The 14,428-nt window shown below is 28.7% G+C and overlaps 1 protein-coding gene across 1 annotated transcript in view; it reads left to right on the top strand.

Annotated features, from left to right (window-relative positions):
* The window catches only part of LOC135963741 (patj homolog), a 180,912-nt gene extending 166,806 nt beyond the window's left edge, over nucleotides 1-14,106 (top strand). The window contains exon 3 of the mRNA XM_065515708.1: nucleotides 13,985-14,106. The gene's annotated coding sequence lies outside the window, so the exon portion shown is untranslated. The remainder of the gene's footprint in view (nucleotides 1-13,984) is intronic.
* The last annotated feature ends 322 nt before the right edge of the window (nucleotides 14,107-14,428 follow it).

Genomic DNA, 14,428 nt, shown 5'->3' on the forward strand with positions numbered 1-14,428 from the left:
CTCCTCGGATTGCATCCATAGACAGTATTCACAAATAATTAGTCATTATCCGACCGAGAGCCGAAGTATTTATCTCGTCGGATTCTCTATTAGAAGTTTCACCCATTAACAAACCTATTCCAAAGATCCAAGACAGCTCTGTGGTAAACATTTCAAAGGAAGCAGACCTTTGAAGAACCTGGGCAGACTAAGCATACCCCGGCTGGAAACAAAAACTGCATCACACGTTTTTACCTTTTAAAAACTGTAGTATATTTCCTTTAAATATATTTATTTTAAATGCTAATAAAAACGATCAGTAGTTTTTTTAAAAATTGTAATAATTCTTTATCTATTTCAATTTACACAACAATTCAAATAGTCAGTCTCTTTTAAAACATACACTTTATAATTTACATGAATACACTGGCAATTTCTTCTTCTTCTGACCTCTTAAATCCCTGTGGAGCATAGGGCCTCAAGAGGTTCCTAAAATACTGTCTGAACATGAATTGCTCCCTCCCAGACACATGGAGCTTGCCGCTGAAGCGGGAGGATTTGACAAACTTCTGTGACCTCCTGGGAGACTTGTCCTCTGTATTGACGTTTTATTGATGTTATTTGTTTGACTGATTTGTCAATGCTTATAAGGACATAGAAGATCTTAGTGGAGCCTGACACTCCTTGATTGACTAAGCACAGGCGTAGGCTTCCTGGAAGCTTATAGGTGCTACCGTTACCTTTAAAAGTTCATCCGCTACCATCCCTTTTGCACTATCCTGCCATAATAATATGATTGACCCTATGCCCCGAATAAGTCAGGTTGGCTCGTTGATGTAGCGTTGCTCACACTATCTAATATCATAACGGGTATTATAATATCATTGCCCGGTGTCCACCTGCCCCGAGGGGTCGGAGGTCGTGAGTCTTAGTTGGTTACAAGGACAAGGATTGGTTCTGGACTTTACCAAGTTAAAGACGATCAGTTCCGTTACCTTGTATGCTCAACTCTGAACACCCACTGGCAATTTAGTTGATGTTAACTGATCAGCAACTCGCTGTTACAATTTAAAGATTTTTTTGAAATGTTTAGCTTTTATTTTGAAGCATTTGTACAGTATAAATTTGTTCAGCTTTGACATTTTTCCATCTTTTTGGCTCATCTTTTGAGGCCAAGAACGAATCAAGCAAATTTCGGATACTCTGTTCTGAAGTAAAGCGTATACCAGAGAGAGCGTTCTGCATCGATTGAAACAAATAGTAGACGGACGGTTCATGATCTTGAACTCTCCAACCACTTCATTCTAAATAAATATGTTAACAGGTATTGCAACATGTGGCCGAGTGTTGTCATAATGGAATATTATAGCTTCATGTCTGGCCGCATATTCTGGGCGTTTTCGACCAATGCTCGCTTCAAATGAATCGGTTCTGTTCGCTACAGGTTCCCTGTGATGTTCGTGTCAGATTTCAGCAGTTCACAATACAATATACAACCAAATATAGGGCATTACCTTGGCGCCAAGGATATTTGGCTTTGGCGTCGATTCGGCTGGTTGGCTGGACTTCACGATCTCTAACAATTGTAAAATTTTGCTTTAAAATATCAAATATACTACTCATGTCGAACGTATTTATTTGCTTTAGCACTTACCACAGATAAACCAGAAAATTTTATTAAGTTAAAAGACCTTCAAACACACCATACTCTAGTATTCCACTACAAACGTGATGTTTTGTTAATGTGACCACTGACCAAAATGAAAAGGACAAAAAAAATAAAATAAACAAACGAAAAAGAAACCATAGAGAAAAATATGACAGTGTGAAGTGTTTTTATTGTGTAAAAAGGACCTCGTTTGTTAAAAGAGCTTTTGAAAATTTACAAACCAACTATAATAATAACAAAAACAAATATATATATATATGAAAACTAGAGAAAACCGAAAAAGGCAGCAGGCATTAAAAACTATGTAGACCACACGTTTCTAAAAGTCAAAATATTCACGTATATTTGACTGAAACTGTGCAAGTACCAGTGCAAGTGAATGTGCTTCAGCGAATGCGGTAGAAATGGCTTTTGGACTTAAATCTAACAGTTTCAAGTGAAATAACAAAAATGTGTACATAATGTGGCAAATATAAAAGAAAGTTAAAAAAATTTATAATTTTTAAAATAAAAATTCAGAGAAAAATGAATTTAAAAAATAAAACGGAAAATTGTGGAATATATGTATGTCTATATTCAAAACCATCTTAAAAAACACAACTTGTCAGGAGAGCCAAAAAACAGTTTTTTTCGCGTATTACTTGAGTTATTAAAATTCGGTATTCTACAATATTTTTTTAATGCAACAACTGAATCTCACATATATTTGGTTGCAACTAGGGTTTTTAATTTTGATTCCCGGGATCGGGAAATTTTTTTCTACATTCCCGGGTATCCGGCTATTCCCGAAATATATAATGATACTGTAAATTAGGAATATTATAGCCAAATTTCATATAAAAACTTAGTGTTATAATTATTAAATATCAGAGCTTCGAATTAATTAATAAAATTTGAGCTTAATTCACTAAAATCTTAATCCTTAATTAAAGAATGTCAGCCTTTCATTCCATAAATCCATTCATAATGTTGAATTTTTTAGATTCATTGCAAAGCCTTTGTTTAAACTGAATTAATTTTAAAGTTAATTAATAACAGAATTTATTCAATGTTTGAATGATTAAACTTTTGTTTAATCAAATCATTTACAAAATTAATTGAAAAAATTGTCTTAAGCCTTTTTGTACTAGATTTGAATTGAAGAAAAATTTAATCATTTAATAAATTTTTTAAGCTATTTTGTTATGGATTTGAAGAAGAAATTTAAAGAAATTAGAAAGATTCAATAAGAAATAAATTCTATAAATAATTTTATAAATTTTCATACGAAAAACCCCAAATAAATAATAATAATAAGCTATTATTGCCGATATATAGCATCTATTATTGCCGATATATAGCAAAAAAAACTGTAAACAATTTTTTACTGTTTTTTGGTGAAAAAAATAGAGTTCCAACTTGTTTTCTATGTATTTTCATCAGTTTTTAATTCCCGGGATTCCCAGCTAAAAATTCCGGGAATTGGGTAGTACCGGGAATTCCCGGGATAAAAACCCTAGTTGCAACATTTAGTGCAACATTTTAGCATTATTGTGAACTTTATTTTTCTCAAAATATTCAAAGTGTATGTATGAAAATGATAAGATAGAGGATTTTGCATTTTAAGAAAATTAAATTATTTTGATTTCATTTATGCAAGCTGTCAGTTTTAAACGTTACTAAAAAATTAACAATAAAGAATATTAAACGAAAAGTTATAGAAAAAATGCTCTTCTTTTTGTAAATTATAGTAAAATAATAGATGACATTTTAAAAGTAGACACTACTAGGGTTTTGAATATAGGGTCTCGACATGTACATCAGGGCTGCCCTTATTTTGGAAATTTTCGATATTGAAGCTTCCAAGGTCTAATAAATCTTTTCGTTAAATTTCTAAGGCATTTTGCATTGTTAATGGTCTAATTGATGTATGAAATTGCTTTAAAAACTATTCATTACGATATTAATTATTATAAGACAATTTTATGGGGACTAGGGAAAAATGATTTTCAACATACTTTACAGTATAATTTCAGAGTACTTGGAACTAATTTGTGCAAAAATTTGATCAGGATTGTTGCATAATCAACATATTTTTTGACAGCTCGTACAGTGATCCGTGGAAACATTTGTATGGGGTCTAGGTGAAATCCACGAAAGTGGTGTGGGACGATATATTTAAAGCGATAGTAGAATATATTGTGCTGTTAGGGGACAAATATTTTATTACGTTTTTCCCAAAATTTTCTAAATTCCGCCGCTAAATGAATCTATATAAGGAACATTTTTTATTCAAAAATTGTCCATAAAGGTGCTTTAACTAAACAAGTTTTACTCCTAAATAAAACCATTTAAGTTAATGATTAACTATTAACAAATTAACTTAATAATTTTCACTCTCACAACTCTCCAGCACACACTAATTAAATTACAATGCAAACATTCACTAATACACTAAGAAATTAAATTTGTTTATTATTTTTGAAATAAAAAGACAAAAAAATAATGAAAAACCAAATGAAAAACTATCGTTCGAAATCCCAATGGGGTACAAAGTATTTGTTGCTCAAATGGAAACCTGAGATGAGAATAAAACCAGAAAGCCAACCACTAGAAAAGCAAAACAAAAAAGAATCTTTAAAGCAACAAAAAAAAATAAATAAACAAAACTGAATTGAATTGAAACCAACAACAAGAAAAATGAGAAACTGTAACGAAATGCCAACAATAGAAAAAACCAAACAATCAGCATTAATTCACCAGTTGTAATTTGTTGTTGCTGTTTCTGTGTCCCAAAATAAAAAAAACAACAACTACAAAAAATGGATGTTATTTTTTCTGATTTCCTGTGTAAACATAGAGGAATGTTGTAAAGGAATGGTTTCATTTAAAATCAATAAAAAGGAATTGCATAAATTTCCTAATAAAGAGAAGGCTGAAATTTGAATTCACGGATTTCGTAAAGAAATGTCAGTTGGTACTTTAATTGCTTTTCCGACGATACTAAAACACAAGGAGGAACATTCACCACTATTTTTTTTTTTTTTGATACGCTGTTTTTTCAAAACGATAAATGATATTCTTAAATTTGTTCTTGTTTTAAATACTTAGTTATGTAGGCTTCAGTTTTACTTAGCTCAATCTTGCCTATCTCTTTTTATTAATACATATATTTTTTTTTAGATTTATACAGTGCCCAAAAATGGGGACCCCATCCATTGGGAATATACGCTAATGGGATGTGGCAGTATTGTTAGAAGTAAAATAAAACAAACATTTTAGTATGAGGAAAAGGGGGAAAATAATTTCCACTACGACACACAGTGGGTCAGAATCAAATTTTTTTGGAATAAAATCTGGCATTTCTAAGCGGCTGGTCCGATCGGGATAAAATATGACGCGGGCGTAGCCAAAGAGTATACGATTTTAAGTTATTTATATGGGCCCTACAACTGATCCAGGGGCGGCGCTATGTGGGCTCAAAGTAGACTACCTTCGACATGTAAAATTTTTAAACAAGTGCAATTTGTTTGTTTCCCATCCGATTTGCTTGCGTGTGTTCTTTATCTCTTATAATTTCCGAGTTATAAGCATTTCAAATTCGTACCTTTGGACCGAATGAACTCGAATTTTTTTTGTTAGTTATACATTTAAATTACGAATAACATGCAAAAGATTTCAGAGCAATATCAATTATTGATCCAAAAATAAACGATTTTCAATTTGTATATTCAAAAAATAATTAATTTTTGCTGTTTTTTGTCCGAAAAGGTGACTTAACTCTTTTTTTTATTAAAAATACACTTCCTATAAGAACATATACCAATTTTATATTTTTCTGTAAGGTATCTTTACGGTATAAAAATCATGTCCCATTTTCGAATATGTCGCCTTTACATCCTTCGGAATGTGACCTATTTTTCTTTTATCAAAATTTCAACTTTGGGCCACATGTTCTAAAATCCCAAAGCTGGGATCAGAAAACGGAAAGCAGCATTTGTAACCCTAATGTGTTCCCTATTTATCCCCAAAGTATTTTCCCAGCCCCGAAGGAAATGTGGACCCTATGGGCAAAATTGTAAAAATACCATTTTTGGGATTTTCGCTGCAATTTTTAGGAATTGCTGGATTCCCTTTGAACTTTTGACTAGTTTTTTTACACTATGTTATTTAGAATGACAAATTTAAAAAATTTCATTGAGTTTTGTTAATAAATAAAGATTTTATTACATATGTATTTATTGAGTTTCTAAAACTAAAATATGTATCAACATTTGAATAGGAATGCAAATATTAGGACCATTTTGATCCGCATTTATTCCCAACTAATTTTTTTATATAGATAAGTTAATTTTTGGTCTTACAAAAATAAATTCAAGTCAATATCTCAATTAGATTCAAAAATATGCCACTTTAAAAAAACTCCGTCCTTAAAAAATATTTCACTTTTTCATACCAAAAAGTTTGTATAAATTTTGTTAATATTTTATTCAACAACAACCAATGTCTTGTCTGATTCAGTCACATTAAGAAAATTTATACAATTTTTTTGTATGAAAATGTGAAATATTTTTGAAGGACGGAGTTTTAAAGTGGCATATTTTTCAATATAATTGAGATATTGACTTGAATTTTTTTTGGAAGACCAAACATTAACTTTTCTATATAAAATAAATTAGTTTGGAATTCAGCACGAGGCTGATAAAATAATTTTATGGCATATCCAAACGTGATTTACTTTTTACTGATTTACTTTTTAAACAAATAATTCATTTTCATCACTGGCTTTGACTATTGTTTGATATTATGTCCCCCCAAGTGAATAGATTTTATTCTCTATTTTGTTTTCTATGTCTTCATAAAATCATTGTCAGTCCCTTTTAGGCCAAGTTAAAGAAGGCGGTGATGTGTTTTCGAAGAATCAAAAGAAAAAAAAACACACTGAATACACATACAAAAATAGGAATTTATGTAAATACATATTTTCAACTTTATTAATGTCTCGTACCTTGTACTTAATGCCAAAATGAAAAATTTATGCCAAAACTCATACTAAAATATACATTTAGTTGCAGGGAATTTTATACTATTTATTCTGTTGTTTGCTTGTATTTTCTTTACTCAGCTTTAATCTTTGGTTTTGTAATTTAGCTTCAAGACAATTGATGAGAATTTTATATGGGCAATTCCACGAGAATGACAACCAAGACTGAAAAAACAAAAAACACTGGAAACGTTTTTTTAAACATGATTTGAATAGGAAAAACACTAAAATGTTATTAATATTTTAGAACTGTTAGTCAGATTTTATTATTTTTGATCGCATATTAAAACTAATAAATTTTTTCCGAGCAGTTCTTTTGGCTCGGAAGTCATATGTTACCAGGAAGATGTCAAAAAGTTATTGCTAACAATGACCAATACTTTGAATAAGTTTATATTGTACAAATGTTTAAAAATAAAAGTAAAATATTTGAAAAAAAAAATACACCTAATAAATTTTCGCAAATCTTGACCCTAGTAATTTTTACTAACCATTTAAATACCATATTGTGCGCAAAAAAAGTTTTCTTTCGTATTTTAAATTGAAAACAACAAATAAATTTTAATTTTGTTTTTGTTTTCAATATAAAATACGAAAGAAAATGTTCGTTCGCATTTAGAGAAACAGGCAGTTATTATTCCTTTTAAAATGTATAAATACTCACATTTTCTTAAATTTTATTGAAAATTCTTTTTTTGACATTTTTTCACCACATATAAAATGGTAAATAAATCAACAATAACACAAAACATATAAAACAATTGTTACTGGAAAAAAGCGTTCATTTACTTTTTACTATTTTTGAGAATTTAATAGAGTAATTTTGTAAATTTTGATTTTATTCTAGCTTTGCAAGATTTACTGGGAAAGTAAATTATCTATCATTGTGTTATCTATCACTCAGTTTAATAAATAAAATTTTTGGTAGACTTTGTCTGTGTAAAAACATGTACATATCTACATATCGATGGTTTAATATAGAAAGGTCGTATCTCAACTTTTAGTTACTTTACAGGAGAAGCAAAAAATTAAATAATATCAGAAAGTGAAATTGAAAAAAAAAACAACTAAAGATTTGTAATATATCAAAAAATATTTTTAGAAGAGTTGTTTGTTTTAATATAAACCAAAAAATATGCTTTCCACTTTAAATGAGTTAGGTGTTTTTCTTTCAAACGATTTTTTAAATGAGTTAGGGCTTTTTTATAATTACTGTAAATCTGTTATTCGTCAACATAGGAAACTGAATTTTTTAAGGGAGGTCCATTTCAGTTTTGTCTACCAGAATATGTAAAAATCCGATTTTGAAAAAAAACGAGATACGACCTTTCTATATTAAGCCATCAATTGTTACTCTCTCCTTCTTGACACCATCATAATAGATAAATTGTGACCCGAGACGTTGATAGTCCTCAAGGCAAACTAATCTGCGAAATAAGATACAGTAAACTGTAATTTCATTTCAAACTCGATAACATGATTTACGCTTTATTTATTTATTGAATCTGCCTTTTATAGGCTTAACAATAAGTATTTAAATCTTATAACTAACTAGAAAGCCTTAATGGTTAAATGGCACTCATCTTAGTGGGTGTTCTACGGAGACCTGATCGGGTTTGGTTCTGAACAAGTTGTCTTGTTAGTATGGTTTTTCAGTTTTACAATATATACATATATCATCGACTTTCTTGAACTCTTCCTTTAGCCATGGCACTTCCAAGTCAATACTGGTGTTGCTAGCCATTCCCCATATTTGAATTCCATACATTCAAATTGGTTTTATAACGATACTATACAGGATGACTTTATATTCAAGGCTTAATTTTGATTGCTCACTGATTAACCAATGAAAGCTAGATTCTTTTAGCTTCATGTGAAGTCTCTTGGTTTCTATGTGACAACTCCAAGTAAGCCGTCTATCTAGATGAATACCAAGGTAGGTGTGACATTATCAGGCTAAAGCTACTGTCATATACTAAACTAGCGTTTGCGGCAGGAATGGAAAATTGCAACTAATGGTGTTTTCTTTTCTGGCATAAATGATGAATTTAGTCTGCCTTTAACCCTTCTTTGTATTCTTTTCTGAAAAAATATAGTTTGGTCGTGTTCTTTTCTAATAATGTTACCCTAAAACCCTGAATATATGCTACATGTTTCACCCTCAATTTTATCAAAGGGTTAGAAATCCACCACTTTTTATGTAAGCAAAAAGTATAGTTTTATAATATTTCGAAGCTACATAAAAGAAAATTGCAGAAATGGTAATGATTTTTGTTCTATTGTGATATTTAAAAATTCTACACATTATGAGGGTATGGGTAACATTTAATAAATGGTACAAAATATATAGGCAACATTTTGTGTCAGAAAATAAAACACCATAAAAGTAAAATATTTTTAAGCTTAAAAGTGATCATTGAAAATATTATATAAATATAATATTAAAAAATCAACAATTATCTAATGAAGATATTTTCATAAAACCAAAAATTCCCTAAATACAAAAGTACTAAATTGTCCATCTCTGCTATAAAATTATTGCCTTTAGGGAAAACATATAAAATACTTTGTTTTTGATTCTTCATTTATATCCCTTTTTAATTTAGTTGTTTTTTTTTTTTGCACATTTAAACATAAAAACCATATTCGTATGCTGTTAGCCATTTTTTATTGTTTTTCTTTTATTCTCGTATTTAATAAAGTCATGAATGGTTTTTTATATGGTTTGTTTTGGTTTACGTTGTTGTTTCTAAACTTTTATTTTAAATTGTTTTATGTTTATTTTATCGCCTTAAGTTATTTTAAGTTTATATCGTCATCTAAAATGCAAAATAACGTAACATCACTTTTTATAGGTTTATAGGAGAAGCAAAAAACGATATAAAATGAAAACTACTTGAAATATTGAAACAAAATTTTCAAATCTGAATTACAATAACACTAGAAATATATTTTATAAAAAAAACTAATTTTTTCAAACCTTACGTTATTTGGAATTGTTGTTTTCTAAAATTTGTATAAATTTGTAGGAAAACATAAAAATATGTTTTTTTATTTTAAATAAAGGCAGTTATATTTATTTTTATATTTTTTTGATTTTAATTACTAACAACTACTTATTTAAACTAAAAATTACTTCATTAAATTTTCATAAAGACTGCAAACAACATTCAATTGCAACAAATTTATTAAAAAATATTAGAAAACTACCTAAAATAAGGTTAAAAATTCTATTTATTAACAAGTAAGAGTGCTATATTCGGCTGTGCCGAATCTTATATACCCTTCACCAAATTATACCTTAAAATTTTAAATATTTTTAGGTAAACAAAATTAAATTTTTTAATTTTTTGGAAAAAAAATTTTTTCGATTGTTATTTAAAATTTTAAAATTTTTTTTTTAAATTTTAAAAAAATTTTTTTTTGTCTTTTAAACTTTTTTTTGGGAAAAAAAAAATTAGGGTTAAATTTTTTTTTTCAGATTTTGACCCATTGTAGGTCCAACTTACTATGGTCTTATATACGTTGCAAATGTCTTTGAAATATCTATCATTAGATATCCATATTGTCTATATTAATGCCTTAGTAATCCAGATATAGGTCAAAAATAGGTCAAAAATCGAGGTTGTCTTGGTTTTTTCCTCATATCTCAGCCATTTGTGGACCGATTTTGCTGATTTTAAATAGCAAAATTCTCGAAAGCATGTCTGACAGAATTATTGAAGATTTGGATCCCGAAGATATCTGGCTGGAATCGACTCCGCTATCTATAAGGATCCAGAATATATATACTTTATAGGGTAGGAAATGAAAAATGTAGAAATTACAAACGGTATGACAAACTTATATATACCCTTCTCACGAAGGTGAAGGGTATAATTATGAGTAATTAATTAATAAATAGAATTTTTACACGTTATTTTGTTTAAGAAAGTAGTGCACTTGATGACACGTTGCTTTAAATTTTTGGTTATAACATGGTTATTAGCGGGGTTTTATAAAATCGATTTCCGATTTTTATAGATGCTCACGTCTAGAATTGTGCCATTTAGTGTAAAAATATGATTGTTAAAGTGTTAGCCCAATCGTGCCTCGAAGTTTTAAAAATGACTACTAATTTTTCTCATTTTGACAAGAAATTTATGGGAAAAAATTAACATATTTCGAAAAAAATTAAAATAAAAGGTAATTTTTATTTAAAATATATTGGCAAATCCTGCGTGACGAACGTTTCATTCGTACACGTTTTCATATTTAAATATGAACATTTTTTGGTTTTTCAAATAACATACTTCCAACGTATACTATACGCTATAGTGAGATTTAAGTGCAATTCCAAATGGCATAAGACATTTCCTTTTAATTGCCATTTCTTGCGAAATAATTGTTCGCAAAATTTTGTGACGCACGTTACTAAAGTGGAAGTATCATTAAAAGTTGAAGTTTTTATTCGTAATTTTAGCGAATTTGGCATAATAAAGCACACAAAATCGTATTCCTAAAAGGAAGAGGAATTAAAGAGAATTCTAATATAACTTATTTGCATGAAAAACCATTTGCCGTTTTCATAAAAAGCCGAGAACATTTTATGACGCACGTTACGTGACGCTCGTTACAATATTCCGTGAGAAGTTGCGGAAAATTCCATTCAAAGTGAAATTACTCAAAATTAATTTGTATTTAAATTGAATGGTCAAAAAGATAGCTGTCAATCGAACTGTATTGTTAACATTTAAGTAGTGATAAAAACACATTAAAAAATATAAATTTTTTTGTGTAATATTCAGATATCTGAGCTAGTGTTGGATTTGGTAATAATTTTTGTATGAATGACCATCGAAATACAATTAAGAATTCCAAGTTTGATTCATTTAAAATTTTTTTGTTTGGTAGACTGTTTCTGGGACTTGCTCATATGCGTATTTACTTGTGTATGAGTTTTAGTCTTCGTAGGATACCGTTAACCTATTAGCAGATATGGCCAAAAAAAATATTTTTTAACGGCTGTATCGAATCTCCATTTTCATATTTTTAAAAACATTTAAGAATTTTTTGATCATCACATTGGGATTTATTGAGATCATAATAGAGAATAAAAATATGAAAAACTTATGTCGATACCTCCTACAGTTTTTCCGTAACTAGGATTAAATTTTTGCGATTTTCGGGAAAAAACTTTTTTTTTTGCCATATTTTGGCGAATGAGACCAATTTCCTTACTGTTATAAATTTTAAGTAAAACTTATTCATAATTGTTAACCTTTAAATCGTGAAGGTCAAATTTCTAATGGAAAGACAGCGAAATGTTATTTTTCTTATTTATTTAGAGCTTATTACAACATTTTAAGAAAAATCTGTCACGTACGATATTAAATTTTATTTATTGTAAAATCCAAAGACTGTTTTTATTTAATTATGACGGATTGTAGAGGGAAAATATTTGGTTTAGTGTAAGAAATTAAAAGAAAACATAACGCCTCTCATGATTCGCAAATTTTGGCATATTTCTACATGTACCTCAAAATTACTTCCGTTTTATGTCAGGAAATAAGTTTATATCGCATACTTATTTCGCTCGATATTTTGGATAGCAATGTTTCGAAAGAACTTATTATTATTTATTTTTTTAATATAGTACCCTCTGAACGGATCATAAATACCAAATTATTTTTCAGATACTGTTATTTTTGCAAAATCTATTCCACTCTATAGGCGTACAAATGTCACGTACTATGATATGGAATTACTCATATGTAATATGATGTAGTGAATCGTAATCAGTAATAAAATCAATTTCGAATTTTTTGATGATACGTTGTTTTGCATTTTAGGTGACGATATAAACATTTCTGAATACTGTTTGTATGTTTTTTGAATATGTGCAATTTTTTTATTATAATCATTATTATTGTTTAGATTGTTATTGTGAATTATACTTAATACTTTAAATACACATGAAAAGGAAGTTGTTACATTAATGTGAAATAAAATAAATTAATAATAAAAGCCAAATAATATGAGCTTAAATCAAATTCATTTTCCTTTTAAAATTTCAATAATTGTTTCGCATTTTCGGAAGTTATTATTAGTATGTATGTTAGCTATAACCCATTATGGACCTATCGTCACGAATTTAGCACGCGGCCTTTTTTTCTATATGAATATAAATATATATAATAAAGTTACCAAAATTAGTAAAAATAGGAAATTGTTATTCTGAATTTATGAATCAATAAAGTCAAAATTTAAAATTTGTATATCCGCCACCAAAAAGTTATGGGGAATATGTTGATTTTCTCATTCCGTTTGTGGACGTACGTACGTACAAAATATTGATTTGAAATTTTTCTAAATAACAGAGTTAATTTTATGCTACACATATATTTTATAAAAATGAAACCAAAATTTACCGATTTTTAAAATGTTTCCATTTTTTAATAGATCGTGTGCTATTGTAATATTTTGACAATAGCTTTTAAAAGATGTTGTAATTTACAACAGTTTTCGGTATATCTTATTGATGGCGTATAGTCAGGAATATAACAAGATATTTTCAAACTTTTAAAGAATTTCAGTAAATTTTTCGAAAATGAATGTATGTTTTTCGCGAGTGCCGTTCACAATTTCTTTATAAATGAATCCTCGGAGTCGGATGGGTATTAAAATATTTAAAATGCTAAAGTTTTATGCATTTTTTAAAAATTTATCGAAATTTGAAATTAGTTTTTCCTTTTTCGTAAAAATAGTTAAAATTTGTATTCCGCCCAATTATGAATAAAAATTCCGCGGGAGTTTTTTCACTTTTCCCATTTTTCCTATTCAAATTCAATGGGAAAAAACTCCGTGGGAACAAACACCCGGGCAATTTTTTATTCATAATTGGGCTGATTATGAACGAAAATCTGACTAATAGTTTAAAATTCTAAAGTTAAACTAGTCTAAATGGTTTAGGACACACATATTCTATAACACTAGACGATAGCCAAAAAGGACTATTCGTACAAAACATGTTTTTATTCAAAAACTTTAGTTTCATTTTAATTTTTTTCTAAATAAATTAATATACATATTATTTTCAGTTTTTAATGCGAAAAATTTATAACAACAAATCAGTCTATTAAATCCATTTTAAAGAATATTTCTTCTGAATCGCGGTATTTTTTAGATTTAAAACTATTTTTAAAATTTAAATGGAATTGAATATGCATTCAGAATTATATATACATACATATTATTTCATATTATTTGCCTTCGTACATTTTTTTCTTTTCATTTAAAATGTTCTTTATTTTTATTTTCTTTTCTTCTTTTAGCCAGAAGTAGAGATGATTTTAAAAGTGTTTGTTTTTATCCTTAAGGCAACAATAAGCATGACCCATTTACTCGCCAGCAAAACACAATAAGAAAAAAACAGAACCATCCCATCATAATACAAAAACGAAATGTTGTACGAAAGATTTCTGCTGTTGCTGATGTTGAAATACACACAGTCATTCATTCATACATTCGTTCCTTCATTCATTCATTCATAAATCCATAATTTATATTCATATATAGTAGACTAAATATTCTGTTGATGCCGCTCTGCTGCTGCTGCTGGTCTACATTGAAAAGGAAACTGACACAATTGTATTGGGTACATTAAAGTGTTTTTTCTTTTGTGCTTTAACTCTTAAGTATAAGAGAGAGATTAGAGACGAACGAGGCTTTTGCATCCTGTCTGTGCTATATAAAAAACATGATTTAAGCCAAAGGAT

This window comes from Calliphora vicina, chromosome 1 (genome assembly GCF_958450345.1).
Source record: "Calliphora vicina chromosome 1, idCalVici1.1, whole genome shotgun sequence".
In the NCBI taxonomy this organism is placed as follows: Eukaryota; Metazoa; Arthropoda; class Insecta; order Diptera; family Calliphoridae; genus Calliphora; species Calliphora vicina.